This window comes from Microplitis mediator, chromosome 1 (genome assembly GCF_029852145.1).
Source record: "Microplitis mediator isolate UGA2020A chromosome 1, iyMicMedi2.1, whole genome shotgun sequence".
NCBI classification, from domain to species: Eukaryota; Metazoa; Arthropoda; class Insecta; order Hymenoptera; family Braconidae; genus Microplitis; species Microplitis mediator.
The window spans coordinates 16,201,374-16,220,150 of record NC_079969.1 but is presented as its reverse complement, the minus strand read 5'-3'; the positions used below and the strand labels follow the sequence as shown (position 1 = coordinate 16,220,150).

The following is an 18,777-nucleotide window of genomic DNA, read 5'->3' as shown; positions in this document are numbered from 1 at the left end:
TTTTGTTTAAGCATAAAAATATGTTGACTTGAGGAAAAAAAAATTTTGATTCAAGATAATTATTTCCTTGGTGCAAGAAAATTTTAATTTTCTGAATCGTTAAAAAAAATTTCTTGTATCAAGATTAATTTTCTCGGTTCAAGTAAGCTGTATTACACGGAGAGAAAAATATCGCCAGAATGACTATCCAATGTATCCTCAAATGACGTATCGTCAGAATAACGATTCGTATACCGAATTTAGGAATACTCTCATATTAATTTAATAATCTATAGTATCGTTAAAGTAAAGATACGTTTTTGGGTTAGGTTAAGTATTCGTTTATTTAATTTAACAATACGACGAATAGCCTTTGTAACGATATGTAGTTTCGTTGATATAGGTATCTGTATCGCCAGCGTGAGGATCCGTATAGCTAAATTGGCTATACGTATCGTCGTTCTCGGTTGCCAGATGCCTAAATACAGAGTTTGCGCAGTAGTCATGTCAGCGATTCATAAAATGTCTAAAATAAGGATACGGATCGTCATTTTGACGATCTACTGTGAGGATACTCTGTATAGCTGAATTGGCTATACGGCGTATCGTTAAGTAAGATGACTATACAGCATATAGCCAGAATAGCGATACGTATACTTAATCTGGCGATATTTTTCTCTCCGTGTACTTTGTGAGAAATAAGTTGGAGGAAGTGAAATTATTTACTTAAAAGTCTCTATCACATTTTAAGTAGGTCTGATAGTTTCGCCGAAAAAGTCAAATAATACTAAAATTTACTATGAATCCACTTTTGACCTCGAATAACTTTCGAAAAATTAAATTTATCGAATAATTATAAGAGACCTTTTTTGTAGAGCGTTCAACTTTTAACACAAGTATTTATTGATTTTTCCGATACAATAAATCCCTGGTGAGTGATAAAATTCTAAACTGTAAAAAAAATTTTTCCTATGTTATTTAAATCGGAAATCGAAAAATGCGATGGGCTATCTCTAAAACTTGAATTCAAGAGCCGATCTACTGATAGAATTTTTATTTTAACATATTACATCAAATTACAAGTAATTTATATCCAATAACTTTTTTTCCGACGTCTTTATGTTTTCATTGTAGTGCGACACTTTTATACTTGAACTAGATGAACTCTATAATACTCAATGTCACTGATTATTTAAGGGGGGGGGGGGGGGGTAGGGTTTATAAATTATTTTAAAAAATTTTTTTTTTAATTTTTTTTCTGAATGAAAAATATGTCAAGAATATTGTGTACAAATTTTAAATCAATCCGAGTAAAACTAACGGAGTTACAGCGTTTCAAATGCAATTTTCTTTGTTCTTCCGAATCCCTTTCTCCGGCTGTGTGTCTTTCAAAGGATGTAAACTGATGACTCAATATAACTATGAAAATTCATATTCTTTGAGTGACAGTTTATTTCAAATTTTCACGAATAAAAAACTTAAAATGAATGTTCCCGAAAACGTTATTTTTAAAGTCCGTGAACATCATAACTCAAAATGTACTGGACCGATCCCTTTGAAAATTTGAACATTACTTCTTCACATAAATCAACAGGTAACTACGAAGAGTTTTTTTTTTGTTTTTCATTTTTTTCTATTTTTCAATAACAAATTAACCGCGATTTTTTTTAGCTAAAATCGCGTTTTTCACTTCCAAGTGCTGCAAAAAATCGAAAAAAAAAAAAAAAAACTCTTCGTGGTTACCTCGAGAAATACATCAACTTTAAACTGCATATCAATTTTTTTTTTTCCGATGATCCGGTAACGAGTTATGATGTTCACCGCAAAACGACTTTTTTTCGAGGCGCCTCCGGAGATTCAACGTCACCAGCTTATTAATCAATATTTTTCGTTGAAAATTTTTTCTGATATTCTTTAAAAGTTGTACAATAATATGTGATTAAGTTTAATGAAATTATATTATTCATCTCGCCGGGAAAAAATCACAAAAATATGCTTTTTTTTGCCTTTAAAACCCTACCCCCCCCCCCCCCCTTAAGATAACTGCTTTGTAACAAACTCCGTTTTGCCGATCCAAGCCCGATATATTTTCTACATTCGACTTTTGATCTCAAACTCGATACTCCGTGATAACTTTCCCGGGAAAAAATGTTTTTATAAAATAATATAAAATTTTGTAAGATTTTATAAGATTTGACAGCAAAATTTTATAGAATTTCATATCCTACCAAAAACAGATTCTCTGTATAAAATCGCGCCAAGTACACGTTTAAAATTTTTTACAATTAAGACAAGATTCTTTTTACAAAAAAATAAATCAAATCGAAAAAATACCAAGTACCTAATATAATTCGAAATCATGGAAAACATTTTCATAGAATTGAACAAAAAATTGAAAAAAAAAAATTTCAATGTACTTGGTGTGCGTTACTAAATTTATTCAAGCAAAATTTTTAGAATTGATTTCGCATATAAATTATTTTCCAATAAAATTGAATGATATTCTTTTTTTCCAGTTTATAGGCACACCAAGTACATTGAAATTTTTTTTTTTCAATTTTTTGTTCAATTCTATGAAAATGTTTTCCATGATTTCGAATTATATTAGGTACTTGGTATTTTTTCGATTTGATTCATTTTTTTGTAAAAAGAATCTTGTCTTAATTGTAAAAAATTTTAAACGTGTACTTGGCGCGATTTTATACAGAGAATCTGTTTTTGGTAGGATTTGTCTTTTTTTTGTCGTATTGATTGAGAATGATTTTAATCTACACTATTAGAAATCGAGTTATAATTTAAGACACGTGAGCCTATATTGTTTATAGTATTATTTTGTAGAAACAATAAAATTGTTTGTTAACAACTATAGTAATTTTGTACTGCTAAATATCATAATCTGATTAATCAATTTTTATAAAACAAGGAGCTGCAGTTGTTTAACGACAGTTCCCTTTAAAGTTAACGTCAAATATATACGTCAACGTCGGACTTTTTCCCTAATAGCACAGTTTGCTTGAGCAAAAGCTTACTGTACAAAAGTTTCGTTGAATTTTTCGTCAAATTTCCGTCACTTTCGGACTTTTCCGTTTTTGACGACAATTTATACACAACTTGCTATACAATTTGAGGTAAATTTACTACCCGAATTAGAATGCAAATTCACTTCAAAAGGTGACTAGAAAAAAATTTTTCGTCAATTTTCAGGCAAATTTTTGCATCAATTTATTGTTAATTTGACTTAAAAAATTGTAAAGTAATTTTTTACCGTAAAATTGTAGACAATTTTATGTATAAATTTGCTTACCGTCTGAAGTGGTATGAATGAACATTACCGACTTTTTTGTGTAGTCAAAATTTACCTCTAAATTGAGGAAAAATTAACCGCAAATTTTTCTTTCCAACTTTTGCTGTCAAATCGTCGGCAAATTCGGACAAAAAATTTCAGGCAATTTCAATGTCAAATTACAGTCAATTTCAAGCTAAAGTGGCTATTAGGGTTACTGTCAGGCAATGACGTTAAGTTGATTAAAAGTTTCATTTTAACCCTGAAAGCCACCTGAACCGCAAGTTAATTTCAAGCTACTGCCGTATTCTGAAGCCAACTTAAAAAAGAAAGCATTATCCAGCCAAGCTTGCCAGAAACTTTTTCGTTAAGGTAGCCGAAAATGTTTCACTGCAGAACTTACTGAGTAAGGTGTGGCTATCAGGGTAATTGTTGTCAAAAATGGAAAAGCCTCAAGTTGACGGATATTTCACAAAAAATTCAAGGAAGTGGTTACGTCCTCAGTGGCCTCAAGTGCCTCCATCTGTCAATCAATTAGTTAACTTGAAAAACATAAATAGCTTGTATACAAGCTGTCGTCAGTAACGAAAATGCCTGAAATTGACAGATATTTGACGAAAAATTCAAGAAAACTTTTATTCTAGTTTTGCTGTCAAATTGTCGGCAAATTCGGACAGCAAACTTTAGTAATTTTAATTGTCAAATTTCCTGAAATTCGCTGCCCAAATTTGTCGACAATTTGACAGCAAAAGTTGAAAATATAAATTTGCGGTTAATTTTTCTTCAATTTAAAGGTACCCTGATAGCCAAGTTGGCCGCAACTTGTCGACGACCTACTGCCGCAACCTGTCGCCAGATTGGCCGCAAAAGTTAGCATTTCCATAAGTTGTCGGCAACTTTCCGAGGAACTTGTCGACAACTCTCAGCTTGTGTAACTGTTGCCGACAACTTGTCTACAAGTTGCTCAGAAACTTGGTGACAGGTTGCGGCAGTAGATTGTCGCCAAGTTTTTGAGTAACTTGTAGCCAACATGTAGTCAACAGTTACACGAGCTGAAAGTTGTCAACAACTTGTCGTCAAGTTGGTTGCAACTCAGGTACACCAACTTTCTGATTAGAAACTCTGGCTATCAGGGATAACTTTTTACGAAAAAAAAAGTCGTTAATGTTCATTCTTACCATTTGAGAAGGTGAGCAAATTTATTCATGAAATTGTCTACAATTTCATGGTAAAAAAATACTTATCAATTTTTCCAGTCAAATTAACAATAAATTGACAAAATTTGCCTGAAAATTGACAACTTTTTTCTAGTTAACTTTTGAAGTGAATTTGCATTTTAGTTCGGGTAGTAAATTTACATCAAATTCAATAGCAAGTTGCTCACAAATTGACGTAAAAAATGGAAAAGTCTAAAGTTGACGAAAATTTGACGAAAAATTCAAGGAAACTTTTGTAAAGTAAACTGTTGCTAAAGCAAACTGTGCAATAGCACACTTTTTATAGGGTATATTTCTATACTAAATCTTACTGACCCTAATAGCACACCCTAATAGCCACTTTAGCTTGAAATTGAAGTACCTCGACATTGAAATTGCCTGAAATTTGCTGCCCAAATTTGCAGACAATTTGACAGCAAAAGTTGGAAAAACAAATTTGCAGTTAATTTTTGCTCAATTTAGAGGTAAATTTTTATTAGAAAAAAAAAGTCGGTAATGTTCATTCTTACTATTTCAGAAGGTAAGCAAATTTATACATAAAAATGTCTACAATTTGGGGGTGAAAAAATACTTTATAAGTCAAATTAACAATAAATTGATGTAAAACTGCCTGCAAAATTTTGTTTAGTCAGCTTTTGAAGTAAATTTGCATTCTAATTCGGGTAGTAAATTTACGTCAAATTGTACTGCAAGTTGTATAGACATTTTATGTATAATTTGCTTATCATCTGAAATGCAAAGAACGAACGTTACCAACAATTATTTTCTATAAAAAATTACCTCTAAATCGAGCAAAAATTAACCGCAAATTTTTCTTTTCAACTTTTACTGTTAAATTATTGGCAAATTCGGGCAGGTAATTTTAATGATGTCAAGTTACAGTCAATTTCAAGCTAAAGTAGCGATTAGGATTTGGAAAAAAATTTAAGGAAACTTTTGTAAGTAAACTTTTGCTAAGGCAAATTGTGCTATTACCCTGATAGCCACCCTAACCGTAAGTTAACTACAAGCTATTGCCGTATTCTATAGGTAACTTAAAGGAAAGTGTTGGAGAGCAAGTAGGTTATCTTCAAATTGACAGTAAATAGTCTGTTAAGTTGAATTCACTTTGACTACAAGTATTACTGTCAGACATTGACGCTAAGTTAATTGAAAGTTTCATTTCAAGTTGACGACAAGTTTTTCTGTCAAATTACATCGAAGCCACTGCCGTATTTTGAAGCCAACTCAATGGAAAGTATTATATCCAGCTAAGGTTTGCCAGAAACTTTCTCGTTGAGTTAGCCGAAAGTGTTGCTCTGTAGACCTTACTGAGTAATGTGTGGCTATCAGGGTAGGGTTGATGCAAACTTGATGTAAACTTACCGTTAATTTCAAGTTAAACTTTCAATAAGCTTAACCCTAATAGCCACTTTAGCAGTTCGGCAAAAATGTGCCACGGCTTGTCTAGGGGAAATATGTACGTTTCCCTAGACAAGCCGTGGCACATTTTCACCGAGCCACTTTAGCTTGAAATTGCCTGAAATTTGCTGCCTGAATTCATCGACAATTTAACAGTAAAAAGTTGGAAAGAAAAATTTGCGGTTAATTTTTGCTAAATTTAGAGGTAATTTTTTACTAGAAAAAAAAAGTCGCTAATGTTCGTTCTTATCATTTCAGAAGGAAAGCAAATTTATACATGAATATGTCTACAATTTGAGGGAAAAAAAAATCTTAACAATTTTTGAGTCAAATTAACAATAAATTGATGTAAAACTTTGCCTCAAAATTGACGAAAAATTTTTTCTAGTCAGCTTTGGAAGTGAATTTGCATTCTAATTCGGGTAGTAAATTTACGTCATATTGTACAGCAAGTTGTATAGACATTTTATGTATAATTTGCTTATCATCTGAAATGCAAAGAACGAACGTTACCAACAATTATTTTCTATAAAAAATTACCTCTAAATCGAGCAAAAATTAACCGCAAATTTTTCTTTTCAACTTTTACTGTTAAATTATTGGCAAATTCGGGCAGGTAATTTCAATGATGTCAAGTTACAGTCAATTTCAAGCTAAAGTGGCTATTAGAGGAGTTAATTTGCAGTGGAGGTGACTATCCGGGTAAATTTCATATCAAACTATAGTAAAAAATATAGACTGGAGCTCCACTGGTGGCGAAAAAATTAATTATTGCTATAGAAAAACATATATCATTTACTGAATCATGGCATTTCTTATAAGTTTTTATTCTCTGGCAGTGCCCTTTTCGCATGAAAAAAATTGTAAAATTATTAAAAATGGGGGTGCTATAGTATATGCTGGCCTAATTTCATTATTTAAATTAGTTCTCATTACTAAAATGGGTAAAGTTTCATAATTTTATGACGAACAATCAATCATCTTTCGACTGAAAAAGGAATTTTCTAAAAATATTGTTTTTTAAAAAAGTTTTTAAAAATTGGAGCTAAATACCGTTCGGTCTACGGTATAGAGACACGGCAGGCTCGCGCCATGACACTTCACACATATACATGTGTGTTTAAACGTGTACTTGGCGCGAGACACTACCGTGTCTCCTGATAATTTAATAAAGTAAGATCTGAGTAAAGAACGTAATAATTAAATGTAATTTCATAAAATTGCATAACATTTTATAAAATTGTATAAAATTTTGTAAAGTAAGACTTAAAAAGGAACTAATAATTAGATAAAATTTTATATAATTGTATGGAATTTTATTAAGTTTTATATGTACCTGAAGATCAGAACGTTTATTGCGCAACGAAAATGAAAAAAATTCATGTAATTTAACTGCTTAAGGGGTTAGGCAGGAAAAAGTAAACTTGTCGCACTCAAATTCACTTGTCACATGCAGATTATCATATAACCCACAAAAATGTCGCGGCAACAGTTGAATCAGCAAAAAGCTACTTGGCGAAAAAAACAGCGAGCACAAAAATAGTACTCATATCGCATTAATAATAAAAAAAAAATATGTTCAATTTGTGCGGTGTTGCCGATTACCCACACGAGCAAATGAGCGCACTCACTTCGTTCGTGCGCTCAACTTTGCTCTCGTGAGCAATCGACAACTTATCGCACTAGTTGTACAATATACTATAACCTGATTGTGTTTGAAAAACAAGTTATATCTGAAATAATGTGCGAACTATTACATTATTATAAATTAATACTATGAAATATGGCTGATAAGAATTCATGTGTAATCATGTTACGAACCCGGCATCCTTCATCCCTTACGCATGTATATATATGTGGGTACACATATATATATATGGATAAAAATAAATATACACAATTAGGATAATATATATATGGGTCATTCCACCAAATAAAATTATTTTTACGGGGCGACCCTCGTCGATTTAGTTCAAATTTTGTGGAGTCGTTCTATATATTAAAAAAAAAATTCTCTGAAAATTTGAGCCTTTTATATGCAGCTGTTTCAAAGTTATGATTTTTTGGAATTTTTAAAAATTTTTGTTTTCAACTTTTTCATTAATTTTTTTGAAGGAAAAATTTTTTTTTTAAAAATTGAGCACATAGCAGTTTTTCGTAGGAAAAATTCTCAGCTTTCCAATAAGAATATCCATTTTTTATTTTATGTTACAGATGACCTTTTAAAATTCGATTAAAGACGAAAAAACGATGTTTATGACTGTGCGGCGCTTGATACATCTAATTTGATATTTTTTTCTGAAAGCTGAGACTTTTTCCCACAAAATATGTGATTTTCACGATGTGCATATTTTTTGTTTGAACAAAATTAAATAAAATATAAACTCTCTATGATTAAAAAAGTTAATTCTTATTTGTTTTGAGGATGTTGATACATTTTTAACACATATATATCTTAAGCTATCAACAATAGGTGAGATAGGGTGCACTGCTTGTGTTTTTTTCACCGTTTTTGACTCCAAGTATCGTACGTCTAAAACATTTATTTTCTATAAAAAATCGTCATTCCCTGATCAAACGAAACGATTTGTAATGTTAAATGCCCATTAAAAGGGTGATTCAAAAGTATTAAAACTATTCAAAAGCATTAAAAAGTATTTAAAATTTTTTTTCCAATCGTTTTAAGTCGTTTCTTTTAATAAGGGTTGGTTATAACAGTGAAATCAACGCTGGTAGAATTTTGAATATCCGGATGTATAAATTTTGTGGTGTGAGGATATGGTTTCAGGTATGTATCTGCAGTAAAGCTCTAAAAACAAAAATTATAAAACTATTTTTCATGATACCAGCATCAATGGTTCAAGTCTAGGAATCTGTAATTTGAACTTTGATTCTTGAGTTTTGTTCTATAGTGATTTCAAACTATTGATGTCATCTGCGTTAATGACAGTTCTGACTTTGTAATCAAGTTTTATAAAAATTTGTGTACATAATAAATAGTATTTATGATTTCTGTTTAGTTATAAATTGCAAATCATAAGTTAGGCGTACACTAATGGTTGATCACACCATTGGTCTTAATATAACTTGATTCTAACTGGCTGCTGACACTGATAATAATTTTCAATGCAGGTAATCATGAACAAAATAGTGTGTAACACTAGATGAAACACGACTTCAGATTGCAGTTACTGTCAGCTTTTGCCTACGGCTCGGGCAGCCTACTTTACTATCGTCTGACATCGTTTTGCTTCATCTCTTGCCGCACAATGAACTATTACAGTTTGTTAAAACTATAAAATCAATGACTTGCATTTAAATAATTATTGATTTTGTTCAAACAAAAAATATGCACATCGTGAAAATTACATATTTTGTGGGAAAAAATCTCAGCTTTCAGAAAAAAATATCAAATTAGATGTATCAAGCGCCGCACAGTCATAAAAATCGTTTTTTCGTCTTTAATCGAATTTTAAAAGGTCATCTGTAACATAAAATAAAAAATGGATATTCTTATTGGAAAGCTGAGAATTTTTCCTACGAAAAACTGCTATGTGCTCAATTTTTAAAAAAAAAATTTTTCCTTCAAAAAAATTAATGAAAAAGTTGAAAACAAAAATTTTTTAAAATTCCAAAAAATCATAACTTTGAAACAGCTGCATATAAAAGGCTCAAATTTTCAGAGAATTTTTTTTTTAATATATAGAACGACTCCACAAAGTTTGACCCGAATCGACGAGGGTCACCCCGTAAAAATAATTTTATTTGGTGGAATGACCCATATGTTAAAATCGGATAAATATAAACCGAATGAGCATTTAAATAAGGGGAAAATAATTTATATATTTTAAATGGAATGAAATATATACTTTAAACTAAATAATGTTTAAATATATATATTCCAAATTAAATTAAATGTATACAAATTATTGACCAATATACGATTTATACATTTAAACGTTAAATAATTAAAGTTATAGCAAATAAATAAATATTCATCAGAATAAATAAGTACACCATCATGTACGAAAGAGAGCATACGAATAGATAGAGAAATTACATATGAGTGGGCGCGAATACCGTGCTGTAACCTGAGTACCGGGCGGAGCAAAACAATAGAGCGAAGCCCAGATTTACTTAATGAAAACGCCCGCAGCAAGAGTAAACGACCAACTTACTCCTGCTGCTATCCTAATACCAAAAATCAAGAAAAGATCGTTCAGAGGGCTGTAATACCCCCAAATTTAATAGTAAATTTATCGAAACATTAAATTTAATAATAATTTCAGTTTTACAAATTTTGAACTATGCATTTTGGAAAATATCTATAATTTTATTATTTATTAATGCAATAAATTAAACTGCCGATGGCAGTACTTTTTATTTTATTTAAACAAATAAAAATTGCTGATATGGTATATCAGATTTATTTAAATAAATAAAGATTCAGAGAAAACCTGGATCATCGATCAAATTTTTGATGAACAAACAATAACTATGGGAGAGTGTTTCTGCGTCTTTTCTCATAGCCCCTACCATGGTAGAGTATCTAAAATTACAAAGAAAATAAAAGTTACTGCATCTGCTAATGACAGAGAGTCAGAAAAAATTCATCAGTCCACGATGTAAATCGGTTACCGTCGGGTGTAATCCCGTTCTCGTCGGGTGTGACCCCGTTTTGAAGTTTTTTTACAAAGTATTATTTTCGGGTGTGATCCCGCTTTGCGTCCAATCAAGGATTATCATTTATTCAATTTCAAGGAGATTTCAAATTTGATCATTCATTCCATTTTCAAGGATATTTCAAATTAATCATTCATCAATTTTCAAGGATATTTCAAATTTGATCATTCATTCCATTTTCAAGGATATTTCAAAATTTATCATTCATTCAACCTCAAGGACATTTCGATTTTCACCACTACAAGTTTCAGTTCAAGAATATCAATAAATTAAAATTCATCTTGAAATTTATGGGCAATTAAAATAACAAACTAAAAATATTTCCGTAGAAATCTAATAAAATTCTGTGATTTAAAACATAATTGTGAAATTTGCGTTTGAACGTATGTTCTCTTTCATCCAAGTTCCGACGGATAACAAATGGGAATTTCTAATCGAATGATGAGTATTTCCAAATAATGTTTTTTTTGTTACTGTGAGACATTAAACAATATATATATATTTTATTTAAATAGAAATATTATTTAAACATTCTATTTGAATCACTTTATTCAATGAAAGTGATTTTCAAATAGTTTTCTTTCAAGTTTAATCATAAAATATACTTAAATAATTTATTTTTATCACTTTATGTAATGAAAGTGATTTTCAAATAAATTTTATTATGAATTTTGTTAAATTTAAATAATTAGTTTTAATTTGTGAACTTTAACTACATTACAAAAGTGTTATTTTACGAATTTGATTTTAATTTGTGAACTATGAAACTATAATAATTCGAATATTGATTTCAATATTAATTTAATTTGTGTTTTTCAACAATAATTTGAATATTAATTTAAATAAATTTTCAATTGTGAATATTAGTACTTCACGAAATATAATGAATTCAAATAACAATTTCTAACACTAATGTTTTCGATAATAATTTAAATATTTACTCAAACAACAATTTAATTTGTGAATTCTAAGACAATAATAATTGAAATAATAATCTAAATAATAATTTAATCTGTCAAACACTAATGTTTTCAATAATAGTTTAAATATTTACTTAAACAACAATTTAAACTGTCGAAATATTAACACAAATACGAATTTAAATAAGAATTTTGAATTTAAAATAAAATAGTAATCCAAATAATATTAATTTGTTAATTTAGAATATTTATATATAATTCGTGAACAAGTTATATTAAATAACTGAAATATAAATTTAAATAGCAATTTCTTATGGATTTAAAGAATTTTAAATTTGTTAATTTTCATTTGGTGTTTAATAATTAAATGTGTGATTGAATAAACTTTAAAACCACGAAATAAAATCTATTATTATAAAATTTCACATCCATGTTTCCCCGTGAATCCCCCGAAACAAGTTATTCCAAGAAATCTATAGATTTCTAAAAATCAACATATAAACACAATAAATTACATAAAATTTTCACGGGGACATAACAATCATAAATGCAGCCACGAATTTTTCATATCTACAAGTGGCCAATAGACGAGCAGAGCAGACTACAATCCATCGATATCAAAAGTTGGGCAGCATCGCGGTGGAACATTAATTGGACGGGTGACCCATCCCGGAAAATAATGATTTTATAACATTCTACAAAATTTTATAAAACTTTATACTGAAAATTGCCTGGTAAGATGTTATAAAATTTTACAAAACTTTATAAATTTTTATAAATTTTTATAAAATTTTATAAAATTTTATAAAATGTTAGTACTAAAATTTTGTAAAATTTTATAAAAACATTTTTTCAAAAATCTAGTAATACGTAACTCAAATAAATTTTCCATCGTAAATTTATTTCTCAAAGCAATACATTTGTTTGTTTATCAGATAAATTTTACGTCTCAATCGGAAAGGTCGAAGAACACAATCTGTCAATATATAACAGTCAGCAATTCGCGGATCGATCACATACAAGCTTGCAGAACTTCAGAAAACTACAATCGGGAACAAATAATAATTGCTTATATATTTTTAATGATAACTTTTGTATTGTTGAATTTATGAATACAAAAGTAAAATATTTTTTAAAGAAAATTTTTTAATTTCTGAATTAATTACAGTACTTTTTTTGTCGCACCTTAACAGTTTCTCTGCAAAATTTTAATTGAATAAGTATTTTATTTTTCAGCTTCAAGATATAACATAAAAAAATGTCGAAAATAATTTTATTGTTATCAATTTTTGTATTGGTTGTTATCTACTCTGGTGTATATGCAGAATGTCCCGGCGGTTGGGTAAGTAATTATCATTACACAGTGAAAAAAAAAAAAAAAAAAAAACATTTACAAATAGACATGAATAATTTGGAAAAACTTCAAACTCTAATCAATAAGTTTAAACTTATAGAATTCCGAGTTTTGACATGTTAACCCTTAAATTCAACATGTTGTAAAATTACGATTTTAATGCTGTTAAAAGACCGTATTCTTTCTGTTTTATTACCGTAAATATTCTGAATTTATTTCGTAAATTTTTAGTAATAATGCGTCAAAAAAACTGGCCAAAATAACTTAAGTAATACCATATTTATGCAGTATTTATACGGTATAATTCCAGCATTATTTCGGTATTTCCAAAATCGCGAGGGTAATAAGTTACAGTCGATATTTTATCTTGCGCAAGACTGAAATTTGAATATTTCATATTTTTTACTTTAAAGTCGTATAAATTTAAAAATTTTTAATTTAACGATTCGCATCAGCTAACGACTTTTTCCTATAAATTTTAACTTCCTATAACTACCTGGCTTGAAGGCTTATAAAAAAATCTGGGCGTCGGTTGGCCCTGCGGGCCAGCCCCAAAACTTCCCGCTGTTCTCGAGCTCAAGGAACTTGAAAACATCACTGTGAATATATTTTCGAGCTCTTCGAGCTCGAAAATGCTGTTACATGCAATCATTTTATTATGAACCTTTTAAGCTCTAACAAGTTACGTTTTATGCTAGAGTTTGAAATGTTAAGAATCGAAAATCATTAATGAAGAATCGGGTTTTAAATTTTTATTATCGATTATGTTCTCTGAAATGAATGTATTGAGGCAGAAATCTATGTCAGTGATCAAAATCGTGATTTGAATAAGTTTTGACTTAGGTCAGAGCAACAATATATGGAATATCCGAGAAAAACATTAAAAACTGGGTTTTTCAATTTTTTACTGACAATATGTTTAAAACTAAGGAACAGGTTATATGACATTATCTGATAATCGGAAGAGACTATAAAAAAAAGAGTTGGTATGATTTCAGACACATTTTAGCACATTATATTTTGGTTTATCTGGAAAAAATAACATGATATGTTATTTTTTTAACTTTTCAGCGCCGATATCTTTTGAACTAATCAACCGATTTTGACGTTTGAGGTGGCAATCGGCGCGTTTTCTTGAACTCTACAGCCGATTAAATTTTGAAATTGATCGGATGAGTCACTTCAAAGATAATCGAAAAAAAACGTTTTTTACCATTTCTTTCGCCATCGATATCTCTTGAACAAATTGACCGATTGAGATAGTTAAGGTGGCATTCGACGCGGCTTGCAAAGTTCTAGAGCTGATTAGATTTCGAAATCAATCGTTCCTGTCGTTTCTTAGAAATTACTAAAAAACTAAAAAAAAAAATTTTTTTTTTTCATTAATTCGCCAATATCTTCGAGTCTACTTAATCAAATGATCTGAAATTTTCAGGAAAGTTGCGGGCCAACAAGCTCTTTCGATTGCCACCTCAACCATTCAAATCGATTCATCAGTTAAAAAGTTACAAAGAGTTTACACACACACACACACACACACACACACACACATACATACATACACTCGGACATCATTCTGAAAATAGTCAGAATAGCTTCCTAGGACCTCAAAACGTCGACATCTGATGAAAACTCGACTTACGAAAATCGGGGTGAAAACAATAACTTCCCAATTTTTCGAAAATCGTCGATTTTCTTAGCGGGAAGTTAAAAAATTTTATAGTTTTTACTTCTCGATCCACTACAACAATTTCTATTGAAAAATGAAAAATCAATAAAACATAATTTTTCTTTAGTGCCATCCATCACAAGGATATGGCTGTTGTGAAGGAAATGTATGCAGTAATTATTACTTTCAAGGTACATGCATTAGTGAGGATATTGCGAAATTCATAGCAGTTGCACCCGGAAAATAATTATAACAATGCAATGAAGATTTATAAATGTATTTTATAATAGTTATTGGCGTAACTAGTAAGGTAAGTGATTTATAATGTGTCAGCGCGATGCGTTTAGCACGAGTCGCAGGTGCGCAGGCACGAGCGAAGCGAGTGCATACTGCGCACCGGAGACGAGTGCTAAACACATCGCGGGTGACGGATTATGACTTACCCTACATGTTGCGCCCATAGTTTTATTCAACTCATATGCGCTATTCACGTTTTATTAATCGCCTAAAAAGCGAAGTCTCAATAGCTGTTTAGTGACATGGTGAAAAAAAACATTCGACATCACAACCTTGGCTACTCAATGGGTAACAACAGGGAATTGTAATTACCCCATATTCAGTAAGAGCTTGAAAGATAGTTACGTTTATTTTCATTACGTCACAATGGCCGGTATAGTAGACATCTTTATTGCGTTTTGACAAATAATTTTTCACCAGTCGGTAAAAGGCCATATAGGGTTCGCATTTTAGGCATGATAAAACGTGAATAGCGCGCATGAGTTGAATAAACTAATAAAAATATCTTATTTTTGAAGAAAATTTTAAAGGATTTGTTTTCATTCGTGAGAGATGTTTTTGATGTATTTTAGATAACTATTTTGAATGTTAGGCCATAAAAATCTTAACTTTTAGAAATTTGTAATATATAATTTTTAAAATCTCTAGATATGAACATTTCACTTATCATTATAATGAGCTTCGATTGCTCACTCTAAGGTCTAGGCGGGAGTTTTTCTTATCTTGTATTGTTTACAAAGCGTTATATTTAAATCAAAAGTCCCTAATAAGGAAAGACTTGTATATTTTAGAGCCCCGTCTGCGTAGAGGTGATGTCCGTCAGGATTACCTTGTTTTACCGGGATGTCATAGTGCTAAGTATGATAAGTCATTTATTATATCTGCAATAAGAATTTGGAATCAATTACCTGATTATTGTACTACAAAGCCTACCTTTGCGGAATTTCGTACCTCGTGTTATGAATATTTCCTAAGTTTAAATTAATGGTAAATGGTATGATTACTGTTAGAATTTATATTTATGTGATGATTGAGTGTGATATTGTTATATTAATCTAATTAATGATGTATTTATTTTTACTTTTATGTATACTATACTATTGTTATATTATATTGTACTAAGGGATGGCCGCAAGAAGCTTCGACTACATGGCCAATTAAATAAAAAATAATAATAATAATAGTAATTTTTCTTCTCGGGTTAATGACATATGTCGAAAAATGTTGAAAATAATTTTATTGATATCAATTTTCGTATTGGCTGTTATCTATCCTGGTGTATAGGCAGCATGTCCTGGCGGTTGGGTAAGTAATTATCATAACACAGTGAAAAAAAAAAAAATTTCAAATAAGATAAAAGCACCAATTATTGACAGGAGTCCAATTATTGACACCCTATTTCATTTCAAGACCTATTTAATTACCTTCTCTAATATTTTTAATTGTTTTCTAGTATATAGCCGTAATACCGGCTTTTTATACTTTTTGCCTTTATATCGCAACTGCTTTACTTCTCTTTCTGCCTTCATTGTGCGGCTGTGGCCCGACTTGTGCTTATACTGTACTGCATCATTACGGTGATGCCCTACAACCTCCCTTGTGCAATGGAGGTGTAGTGGCGTAGGGAAACCACAGAGACAACCTAGCCAGTACAGTTTCGGTTTGGGTGAAGCTCCAGTGATCGATAAAATTCCCATTTTACCGATCACTGGATCTTCATCCCGCGCCTAACGGTCAGAGACCTTCGTTCGAACCCAACGCGTGGCTAAACGGTCACCCAGCCAAGTAGTGGCCATGCTCAATGCTACTTAACTTCGGTGATCGCCCGAGCCACGCGCGAGCCGAACGGTTGCCTCAGCCGCCCATTACCTTCTCTAATAATAATAATCTTATACATTTTTAAAGAATTTCTATGATTCAAAAATTGAAAAAAAATTTATGATAATGGAAAATATTAAATATTTGTTGATAAAAAAAAAATAAAGTTTATTCGTGTCTATTAAAACAGTCTGTGAGCGTCAATTTTCTTAACTATAACGGTGAGAAAAGCAGTCTTTTAAAACGATGATTTTTAATTATTTTCTTTATTTAATCACATCAACTTTTTTTTTAAAAGGAAATAAAATATGAAAAATTAACATTATCATATATCTACAGTAAATTTGATGATTTTTAATTTTAAAATAGTGATGTCAATAATTAGTACGGAATATTGAAGTTGTATCTCATATTGACAGGTCAGTAGGCAGCGCCGTGACATCTCTTTTTATTTTTAAACAAAAGTCTGTTACTAACCTTAACGACAATTCCGGCAATCTACGCTGTCATATATTTACTATTGAATTGTTATAAGAAAATCTGGGCATCGTTTGGCCCGACGGGCCAGCCCCAAAACTTTCCGCTGTTTTCGAGCTCAAAAAGATCGAAAATATTAGTGTGAATATAATTCCGAGCTCTTCGAGCTGGGAAAAGCCCGTAAAATTAAGTCTCCTGAGAGGTTATCCAGAGGAAGACCATTCCCCGGACAACATAAGGAACATCGCCTACCTCGAGGCTGACCAGGACCAAGGTAAGTGAATTTTACTCTCTCTTGGAGATTTGGTGTCCCCGTACCGAGGCCTTCTGCGCAGGTACGGCAGGTGAACATCATCGAGTAGGTGAGGACGAGACGGAGACCATTCGCTTACCCTCCGGAAGGGGAAACTCGTATAGGGCCTAGGGTAATCGACCAGACACCCCCCAGGCACCCGGGGTACTCTAGAACCGCAAAATTAGCCCGTGAGGATTTTTGTGTGTGTACGTGTGGACGACGGGAAAGTCGCTGAGTGACCGCGCAACCGTGTATATTTTTTTTATTTATTGTAAAGGTAGTCAAATAGCTCTAAGCCAATCCCCATGTAAATAATTGTTAAATAAAGTTTTGTTTGTTACTTTGTTTAAATCCGTGTTTCGGAAACCCCTTTTCAACCCTGGACTCCGGCGAGTTAAATTTAAGCAAAGGGGTAGTTGTTTTCCTTATTTCTTTATTTAAAACTAAGCTAATTTTACCCGTTACACGGTTAACTTAATAGACTTGGATAATTAGCCAAAAGTTTGACCGATTAACTCAAAGTAGCTTAACTACTTAGTTAAGGATTAAAACCGTTAAGGCTGGGCCGCACCTAACGAAATCTCGAATTTAAGAATTCTAATTATTTATTAAATAATTATCATGACAGTAATTTTCTTAGCTTCCGACTAAAAGCAGAAGACGAACTTCCTCGGAAGATTTTCATCATCCGAGTCCCATAAATATTCAAAAAGTAATTAGAATTGTTAAATTCGAGATTTTGTTAGGTACGGCCGAGCATTAAATGGTTGATTTAATTTTTTATTAATTTTCCATTTAATGTTAGGAGACAAGTCGGAATAATCAAATTGTATAAAATTTTAAGCTAAAGAAGCAATTGTAATATAAATGCATAAAACAATTTTTAAATAAAATAGTTACAATTCATAAGATTGTTGAATTAAAAGTACACGTAAAAAAATGAGTAGTTAAATTTACTACAAATGGAGTTCGATCTACTACACTGACTAGTAATATATAGGATAACTACAAGTTTAGTAACAGTTACTAGTATACTGTGGTACACAACTTGTAGTATCATTTACTACAGTAAGTAGTAATAAGAATTTGCATTAAATAACCACTGTGGTTCTTTTTACTCCACAACATAGTTGAATATATTTTATTCCTAATGTATTAATTAAATATCTGTTAGTTAACGATCATTAGTTTTTAGGATATTGAAAAAAATAAAAAAATTTATCTTACATTCTTCGGACTTGCAGTTTATCAAATTGAAATGATATAAAAATGAATTTATTAATGAATAACTTAATATAATAAGGACTCAAATTTTAAAAGCCTACTTTTTATCAATACCTGATGTGGACAATTTTAAAAATATATTTATAATCTATGAATTCTC

At 30.8% G+C, this 18,777-nt stretch overlaps 1 protein-coding gene across 1 annotated transcript in view; it reads right to left on the bottom strand.

Moving 5' to 3' along the window:
* LOC130677615 (uncharacterized) overlaps window positions 1–18,777 on the bottom strand; it is a 35,884-nt gene that overhangs the window by 3,087 nt on the left and 14,020 nt on the right. The window lies entirely within an intron of this gene.